This window comes from Belonocnema kinseyi, chromosome 8 (genome assembly GCF_010883055.1).
Source record: "Belonocnema kinseyi isolate 2016_QV_RU_SX_M_011 chromosome 8, B_treatae_v1, whole genome shotgun sequence".
In the NCBI taxonomy this organism is placed as follows: domain Eukaryota; kingdom Metazoa; phylum Arthropoda; class Insecta; order Hymenoptera; family Cynipidae; genus Belonocnema; species Belonocnema kinseyi.
The window spans coordinates 90,499,289-90,509,387 of NC_046664.1; the positions used below are offsets into that span (position 1 = coordinate 90,499,289).

The 10,099-nt window shown below is 30.5% G+C and overlaps 1 protein-coding gene across 1 annotated transcript in view; it reads left to right on the forward strand.

The window, feature by feature from the left end:
* The first annotated feature begins 1,682 nt into the window (after positions 1-1,682).
* The window catches only part of LOC117177811, a 38,424-nt gene continuing 30,007 nt past the window's right edge, over positions 1,683-10,099 (forward strand). Inside the window, exon 1 of the mRNA XM_033368758.1 lies at positions 1,683-1,752. The gene's annotated coding sequence lies outside the window, so the exon portion shown is untranslated. The remainder of the gene's footprint in view (positions 1,753-10,099) is intronic.

Genomic DNA, 10,099 nt, shown 5'->3' on the forward strand with positions numbered 1-10,099 from the left:
TATTTTACTTACAAAAAAAGTTCTTAGGTTCAAAACAACATTCAGTGAACTGAAAAACTGTGGTCGGTAATATAGGTATTTAGCTGTGTCACATGCCCTTAAGAACAGTCGAGTTTAGAGCATTATTTCTTATACAAGGGGCGATGGAAAAAATTTGAAAAAATTCATGAGTACGAGGAAAACTGTTGTGAACCAGTTGCAGTTGAGAAATTTAAAAAATAATAAAAATTGTTGCTTAAAAGTACAAAAATGTGCAACTATATTATCTTCAGTTCTAATACAGATATTAAAGCGATTCAAACTGCAAACTGTAATGGATAGACTCTGTATTTATTTTCAGTCACCCGTAAGGATGCGTTAGTCTTATTTTTGGTGAAAATCGCGATATTTTTAGACATTTTTTTGGTTGGAAAACAAGTGACAGAAAGCAGGGGGGGCTCGTTTTTTTTACTGGTGCCTTTCTTTGACCCGTGTCCAGGTGCCATCCAAGCATTCAGAACTAGGGGCCGCAGAATGGCACCAGGGGTCGGCAGTAAAACAAAAAAAGCCCCCCCCCCCTGCTTTCTGTCACTTGTTTTCCAAACAAAAAAAATGTCTAAGAATATCGCGATTTTCACAAAAAAGAAGACTAACACATTCTTCCGGGTGATTGAAAGTAAATACAGAGACTGTTCTTAAACGTACCCAAAAATCCTTACTTTTTTTACATTTTTCAGTCTGCTAAGCACAAAAAATATTTCACAGAAACGTCTTCAAGCTCATTAACGTAGAACACTTTCAGATTTTAAATGACTGTTTTTTTTGTTGCGCCAGCATTTTTTTTGATTGAGTTGTTAAACTTCAAAGGCAGATGCCTATAGTTTTCTCGCCGATAGTAGTCCCGTGTTTCCTATGTCCATGATTAGAATACTCAATAGGAAGAGGACAACTGCGCACCTCTGCACGAAAATTTAAAATCTTCCTGTCATGTTCCTACCACTTACGGTAATGTTTCTATTTCAAAGTGGCGAAACGGAGTTAGATCCCCTTATTATTTCTTCGTGGAACGAACGCAGAAAACTGTGTGACAGCTTGCGTATTATCGTCGATTAAACTCGTTGATTTTATAACCTTAGTCTATAAGGAAGAAGCTTCCTTTATCATAGGATATGAATTACTTTAAATTCGTAAATAATTAATGATTGTTTACTATGGAAATTGTTTATTAAAGTTATCAGAATATTAGTACAATTTTTCTAACATTCTCTCTCTTCCTCTTTAATTTTAGATTAAGATAATTTTACATGATCTACCAAATAACATAAAAATTGTATACATGAGAATGCAGCCTTCGTAAAAGTCACGTACGCCAGGACTACGTGATCAGCTTGATACGTTATTGCATACGTGAGTGGGCTCCTATTGGTCAGGCTCAACGTCGAAGGCTTGCACTTGACTCTCCCGCTCTAATGCTACTCTTGCACGTGATACAAAAATGTACGGTTATAAATATATGTGTCTCGGGGACGAACGCCAGAGAGATATCTTTAAATCGTCAAACCCAATGAACTCGCGTCACGCGAGATCCTAATTATGAATATAAAACAAAGGAAATAGATTCTAGAACGCATAAGTTCCGTGTAGCTTCGTGAAAATGTTAAATCTAGCGGATAGTTATTTTAAGTGAACTTATATTTATAATTCGGTTTTGTTACTAATAATAATAATTTAAAAAGTTATATTAACTATTGTGTGTGTCCAATGGATTATTGTGTAGTGTTAAATGATTAAATTTATTTATTTAAAGTGTCAAATTTAACTTCTTCATTTCTTTTATTTCATCGCCTTTTCCAAATATTAAGATTCGAATCACCGAGTAATAATAAGGAGACCGCTCTCCGTAAATACGTTCTGACTGCGGTAACTGTACATTTACTGCGTTTGAACACAATGCTCACAAGGAAGGGGCCATGCGCACTGTGATTTGCTATCTCCTTTTCTCCCACAAGAAGTGTGCGAGTGAGTGCCAGTGCTTGACAACCACAACAAAATATTACCTAATGAGGTATTTTCACTTTAATTAACAGCTAACTTCACTTCATAGCTTGCTAAGAGGAAAACAAGGAACCAAATGCATGGGATTTAGTTCATTTTTGCCCTATTTTGCTAATATTTTCATAAAAGATCATTTTTCTATATAAGTTTATTACAAAAATATTTTAAATTTTTTATTTAATAGTTAACAAAATAATATGATAATAATTATTATTAATTACAAAGCCGGCCATATTGCTTTTGCCTATAGTGGTGCCCTCAAGATTTCAGATCCCAATACTGTCACATTATTCAATCTGCACATTTCATATCATTTAATAATTACAATTAAATCTGTATTACTTACCCATACTTTCCAGGTCAAAATTTGTCAATTTAATTCTGTAAAAAAACACAGAAATAAATAATCACGTATATTGACAAACTCAATTGATAATATTTACAGAATCATAACCTCAGTTTTTAGTTGTCATTCAACACGGCCCTCACTCACACAATTTATTGCAAGAGAGAAGGAGATAGCAAATCACAGTGCGCGTGTCCCCTTCCTTGGAGCATTGGGTTTAAACTAGAGTAAGGTACTATATTAGATGGGAATATGCAAGCTGTCATTCTGGTTCCCCGCCAAATTCAAAATAGCTAAATTGATATCGAATTATATAAATACACTTACATGATTAGATTATTTATTTTTAAATTATACCGAAGCATTGTTATAAAAACATGAATTATATATCAAATTACATGTGACATAATATACGAAATATTGAAATTAGACTATATGATTTTTAAAATAAATATTAACAAATAATAAAATAATAATAGACTATAGGTCAAACAATAATACAATACTTTTTCAATAGTTTATTATGATAGCTATTTATATTTCACATCACACGTCCTTTTTATTTGCGTGGGTTAGCGTGCGTCGTCCTATAGAAAAACGGGTTCCTAACCTTACTTCCTTCTGGATCTCATTTCGCTTTGATATAAAAAAAAATGCTCATAGGCAATTTAATTGCATGTAAGCATAATCTTCAGACCCTCTATATTTGAATTATATTATGATAGTCATAAATATTAGTAATAACTTCGCATAATCGTGAATTTGAATTCGGTTTCCATTTGTCGCGTCTACAATTTATGATCCACATTGACAGTCTTTCTCTTCGCCCTAGTGGAAAACACTAAAGTTTAAATCCATCTTCGCTTCTATTTTTACAAAACTGAGCACTGCAGCAGACCATTTTTCTTATATTCTGAATTTAATTTTAATTAAGTTATACGACATGCTTATCGCACTGTTTCCCGCGAACTGTCCAGGAACCAGAATGGCGGTTGCATATTCCTGTCTAATATAGTAACCTAACTAGAGTTTTGAGCCGGTTATATTGCTTTGAGAACGGTAACGAGAATGAGAATATTACCGAGAATATAACCGAGAAATAAATTAATAAATAAATTAATTAATAGAAGATTGAATTTTTAAGTTAACTTTTCATTTGAAAATTCAAATCTTGTTTTTTAAAGTTTGTCTTTTTTATTTTAAAGTTTACCTATTTTAGCAGAAATAAAATGTTTTTTTTAAATAAAATGCAACTGTTTGGTTAGAATTTAACTGTTATACTATTTTTTTGAAAACTGAACTGCAGTGAAACATTTCAATAACCCTCCCTTCTATAGCCCTTCCGAGAATTGACGCCGAGCCAAATGTCGGTGTAACAGAAGCTACGCGGGATATGCAGCTGTCACTCAAGCATGAACAAACAACAACGGAGCGGCCTATAATTAGTTAGTTCCCGCCCACCATCAGCCCTAAATTCGGCGCTATAGAAGAGTTTGACTGTATTTCGTAAAAAACATACTTTTTGTTTAAAATTAATATTTTTGTTTCGAAAAATGAACTAAAATATTTTCTGGATAAAAATTCCACTTATAAAAAAAATTTGGTTTTTTATTACAAATTCATCTGTTTTAGTACACAATTGATCTTTTTAGGATAAAAAATCAACTTTTTTTGTAATAAAACATTTTTCTGTTTTAAGGTAAATTTAATATTTTTTGATAAAAATGCAACTATTTGCTACAGAATTGAACAATTTTGTTAAAAAGACATCCTTTTATGTTAAAAATGCATCTTTTCGGATTGAAAATAGAATTTTTGTGGTAGAAAATTATTTCTTGTTAAAAAATTCATAGTTTGATCGTAAAAGCTCGACTAAAATATTTTCCAACCGAAAATTCAAGTATTTTTTTGAAATTTTATCTTTTTAATTTAGAACTTCATCTTTTATAGAAAAAATTTCATGTTTTGTATGAAAAAGCAACTTCTTGGTTAAAAATCGTTCTTCTTTGATTGATAATTCAACTAATTCGTTTAAAACATTTGGTTGAATCGTTTTGTTAAGAAATCACTTTTTTTGTGATTTATATTTTAAGTTGAAAAGTTATCTCGTTGGTTAAAAAGCTAATTATCTTGTTATAAATCTTTTTTTTTCTTTCATTGTAAATTGAACTACTTGGTTCAAAGTTAAGCTAGATTATGAATTTTTTTTTATTGAAAGCTTATGTCTGGTTGAAAATTTAACTGTTTTGTGGAAAATAATTTTTTTTTTGTTCAGGATTAATTTTTTAACAGAAAATGGAACTTTTCCATTTTTTAATATTGATATTTTTCATTTAAAAATTCGCGTTTTTTAAAATTATTTTTTAGTTTGAAATTTCCCTTTTTTTGTGTGAAAATGCATCAGTTTCGCGAAAAATTAATTTTTTGTTGAACAGTCATATTTTTTGTTTAAAATTTGCATTTTTGTAAAGAATATTTGTCTTCTGGTTTGAAGGTTCAATAATTTAGATAAACTTTTATTTATTTTTTGAGTGAAAAATCTTTATTTGTTTGAAATTTCTCTTTTTGGGTATAAAATTCTTTGCCTTGTAGTACAAATTTCATTATTTTTTATTAAAATATAAACTATGACAATTTTTCTTGACAATTTGTCTTTTTATGTTAAATATTCAACTAGTATGTTAAAAATTCAATTTTTTTTTAAATTTCCGTATTTTGTTAAAGAGTTATCTTTTAAAGTAGAAAAAACTTTTTTTTTGTTTGGAATAAATGAATACATTTGAAAATTGTTAAGTATATGAAACACTAATTCCTGAATATGCCTGAGGTAGAAAATAATGTATATTCAACCGCTGATATAGCCTGAAGACTAAAAATATTGTTAAAAATCATAAATTCTTAAATTCTTTTAAATTCTCATAAATTTTGTCATATTCTCGGTTATATAACTTGAACTTAAATTCACGGGAATTTAAGAATTCTAGTTGTCTGGCAGTAAATGTACAGTTACTGCAGTCAAAACTTGAGACGCTTTGTACAGCATGATCGGTCTCAAAAACTCTTGACATATTTTATTGATATAAATATTATTTACTGCGTTTTCAGATATAAAAAGGATTATATTTAACTTTTTATTCAAATTAAAATCTAATATTCCATTTTACCAAGTTTATGGGATGACGTTTTAATTCATGTTTTCCATTATCATTTATATACATCGTTTGGAAAATTGTTTTGAAATATAAAATGAGTAACATTCTTTTCATTTCAATATTTTTTTTTACAGAAAATAACATTTTATTTATTAAAAAATAAAAATAAAGTGGTGTACTCCAGGGACTAAGAGTGAATCCCGAGTGAGCCGAAAGTGATGCTGTAAAGTGTAAACGCTAGGGTGACCATAATTGATGTTCGGAAAGTAGGACAAAAACCTTTAAAAATGAGGACAAAGGAGGACACAAATTTATTTTTAAAAGAGGACAAAGTAGGATATAAAAGTTTGAAAAATATGAAAAAGTAGGACAGAAAAGTTTAAAAAAAGAGGACAAAGTTAAACAAAATAGTTGAAAACAGGACAAAGTACGGCATACTAGAATACAAAGGATTAAGTTAAAAAGACATTTTTTAAACATATTTTTCAAATAAACTGTTTTATTAAATTTTAACAGCGCTTAACTATTTATATTTTTATTTTTTAACCCTAATGCATTCTAATCAATGTCACAAATGCACACATATATATTTTTCGTATAGGAGGAATGTTTAATAGTACTTTATATAGTGAATTGACCAAGAAATCACTAAATGGCATTTAATGTAAACATTTTGTACAAAAAAGGTCCAAATATTGATTGAAAAATAAAAATTAATCATTTGAAAAATCCGAACAAAAACCCGGACAAATTAAAAAATCCTGTAGGACAACTCACACTATCCCTAAAATGAGGATATGGCCGGGAAAATCCGGACAGATGGTCACCCTAGTGAACGCGCTCTTTAGGTCTTAGGAGATATATTCTGGGCAATTCTGTGGGAGAACTGTAGCTTGAAAGAGGCGTCACCCAATCCTTCAGGGGCGAAGTCATCTCGCCGCAAACAATTGGGGAAAAGATTCAAGCAAGCACGTTGGTGCCTGAAACGAATCCCGAGAAGAGTAATAATTCTTCACTGAACGATCTCTGCCCCCACTCAGGTATGGATGGAATCAGTAGAAGATCGAAAGACTGGAAAGATCGGACTTACTGACACTCTATATCTATAAGATTTGAATCTTCTAAGAATCTAGGGAGCTGAATCCTAAGAATAAAACCCCTTTGCTGTTTCTCAAGAGATCGATCTCTTAGTGAGTCATAATGTGCCGTTTGTGATAAATCTTTTGGAAACGAAACTTTACTGGATGGCACCACATACAATATTTTTTCGAAGTTTGATAAACAGTCACTAGTTGGAATTATTGTTGACTAATGCATTATTATTTTTTTTTCTCATAAATTCTGATTTATGTGAATTTTAATTAGAATACTTTTACCATAGATTATTATTATTCTCTTAAATAATTAAATATTATTTAAGCAATAATAATAAATTATATTAATCTATAAGATATTAAAAACCACAGTATTGAAAAAATTAATGAATTTTTTGAAAAAATAAAATTTTTGAACATAAATTTATTTAATAAATAAAATGTATGACAAACTTTAACAATTGTTTACAAAATAAAAGGGGTTAAAAAATAAAATGGTTTAAAAAATAAAATAGTTTTTGAAATTAAACTTCAGGAAAAAAGAAATAGATTCAAAAATATTATTTAAACAAATAATAGAATTAAAAAAGAAAATGGTTGAAAAAATAAATTCAAAGAAAACATAAAATGGTTAAACAATAAAATTGATGAAGAATCAAAAAGGTATAAGAAATGAAATATTGAAAAAAAATTGTTTAAAAACTGGAATTGGTTAAAGAATTAAATTAGAAAAATCAATTATTTTTTTAATTACAAACTTTGAACAAAATAATTTTTGAAATAAAAGTTATAGATATTTGGACCATAAAATTAAAAATTAAATTTCTAACAAATTTATTTGAATTATAGTTAGAATACTTTTATCATCAATTATTAGTATTCTCTTTATTAAGTAATTATTATTTAAGCAACGATAATAAATTACATTGTTAAATCAGATATTTTAAAAATAAATTTATTTTAAAAAATTAAATGTTTGACAAACTTTTTTAGAACAAAAATAGATTTGAAAATATAATCTAAACAAATAATAGAATTTTTTAAAATTATAAAATCGCTAACAAACAGTAATTAATTTAAAAATAATATTCTGAATGTTATTAAATTTACATTATTCGATATTTATATCAATATCAAGAAATTTCTATTCAATTGTAATTTTAATTAAATATTAATTATTTATAAAATTACCCATTTATTAATACATTATATATTATTAATTAATTAATAAATTACTTCAATATTGTCTCATAATCAAATAATAATGTATATTATATAGTTGTGTTTTAAACGCGTGTAATATAATTTGGAATTAGCGAGAAATTGCTATAAAGTAGCTTTTATTCTGATTTCAAAAACAGAATCTTAGAGATTAAAATCATATTGCACAGACAGAGAGTAAAAGTCCAGAGAGCTGAAAGTAGGTTCAAAACCTAACTCTTTCGAATAGCAGTTCCCTCCCTTCGGGATCGTTTGAAAGTATCTTCAGTTAAGTTCTCATCGGGAGAAAAACCTTCCAGAATTCTGGGGGTTTTGATCTTTCAAAGATGGAATCCCGGATACTTTTTTTTTATCAGTACACAAAGTAAAGGACCGATCCTCTGTACCTATTTTGCGCGGGATTCAAACTTAACCAGTTGCTGCCGCAACCCATCTGTTTCTGAGTGATTGAAAAGGAGGCAAAGTCCACTTGGGAAGGGATCACTTTCTTCCTTCAGTAAATATTTTCGGATGTTGAGAAGAGTAAACCTAACGGGCCCTTTTTCGTTGATTCAGTGAATAAAACCCAAAGTGAGTGATGGGGCAACTAGCGCCACGCTGAACCAACTAACCAACTTAGGACACTAAGGGATCGCCATTTTGTTTTCAGATGCACAGGGCTAAATGTGCCTACCACTTACGGTAATGTTTCTATTGCCAAGTGGCAAAACCATCGACATATAGAAATGGACCGGTAACGCTTTGGGGAGAACTGAAATGGACTCTAGAGAGAGAAAAAACATATGAGACGTAGACCTGCCTTTATATATTTCAGGACTCTGTCCAGTGAATTGGTGGCCCCGGGTATTGCCTGAATATTCTGTACTGTTAATTAAAAAAAAAAGATAAACAATACATTAGAAATTTGTAGTTATAATAAATTGAATTTTAAAGAACATTCATGTAAAATAACCTGCTTCATATAGATTATTTTAAAAACTTGGTAACCTTCAATTCTTTTTGAAATTTGGTTGAAAATGCTACAATAATAAACGTTTTGTTATTATTATTATTATTACACCATTAAGCCATTTCCCTTTCGGGGTAGGCGTGACTCACTCGGCAGGGGAAAGGAGTAGTGTGTGGAAGGGATAGAGATTTTTCAGATTGATCCAGAATTCTCGTGCTATTTAAGTACATAACACGTTCGTTCCGCAACACTGCTCCGACCCAGGTTGCTGATCAATCTCTCTAGCAATCACCCCAAGCGAAGAACCTCACGAAGTCGTTATGTAAGGTTCCCCACTTGGCTCCATTAATAGCCAAGGTCTTTGTTTCAGGCATCGTTCACTCTACTGACACTCTTTTTATTAACTATTTGCCGCCATACTTTCCTGTTCTGGCATACTTCTCTAGCTTCTTTTATGTCCATGCATTTTTTCATGCAGGCTCTCGTGTTTCTGTGACTTCTTATGTCTCTTCTAAGTAGGGTCTCATTCACACATTCTAACCATTCTTTCCGCGGTCTACCTCTGGGCACGTTTCCATTTACTTTACCTTGATACACTTGTTTCGTTAGTCGTTCATTTGGCATTCTCTCAACATATCCGAACCATCTTAACCGATTTCTTTCCCATATGTCTACTAGCGTCTCTTCTGCACCACATTCCTTTAGAATTATCTCGTTACTTACTTTGTCCATTAGGGATTTCCCGCTTATTATGCGCATGAATCTCATGTCAATTGTGTTAATTTTACTCTTATCTTTTTCTTGATAAGTCCATGTCTCGCTACCGTATAGTACAGTCGGTACAATTATATAATTATGTATTGCCATTTTAGCTTTATTTGATATGTTTTTACATCTGATAAGGGGACCTGCTCTACCAATAACCTTCTTACCTTCATTTATTCGTCTATCTAATTCCTCATCTATCTTCCCGTCTCTATTAAATAAGCTACCAAGGTATACGAACTTATCAACTTGTTCAATTCTCTCATCATTTAATAAAATATTGCGTAGCGTTTTCTCACTCTTTCCTTCGAACACCATAGTTTTTGTTTTATTTGCGTTAATTTTGAGGCCTATGCTCTTCATGCTTGCATCTAGTTTATTCAACATTCTTTGTAGGTCTTCGATAGACTCTGTCATAACAACCTTATCATCTGCGAACTTGTCCATAAATAATATAAATAACCATGAAGACATAACGCATCCTTGTCTAACTCCTTGAATAATATCGAAACAGTCACTCAGTTTCCCATTCACTCTT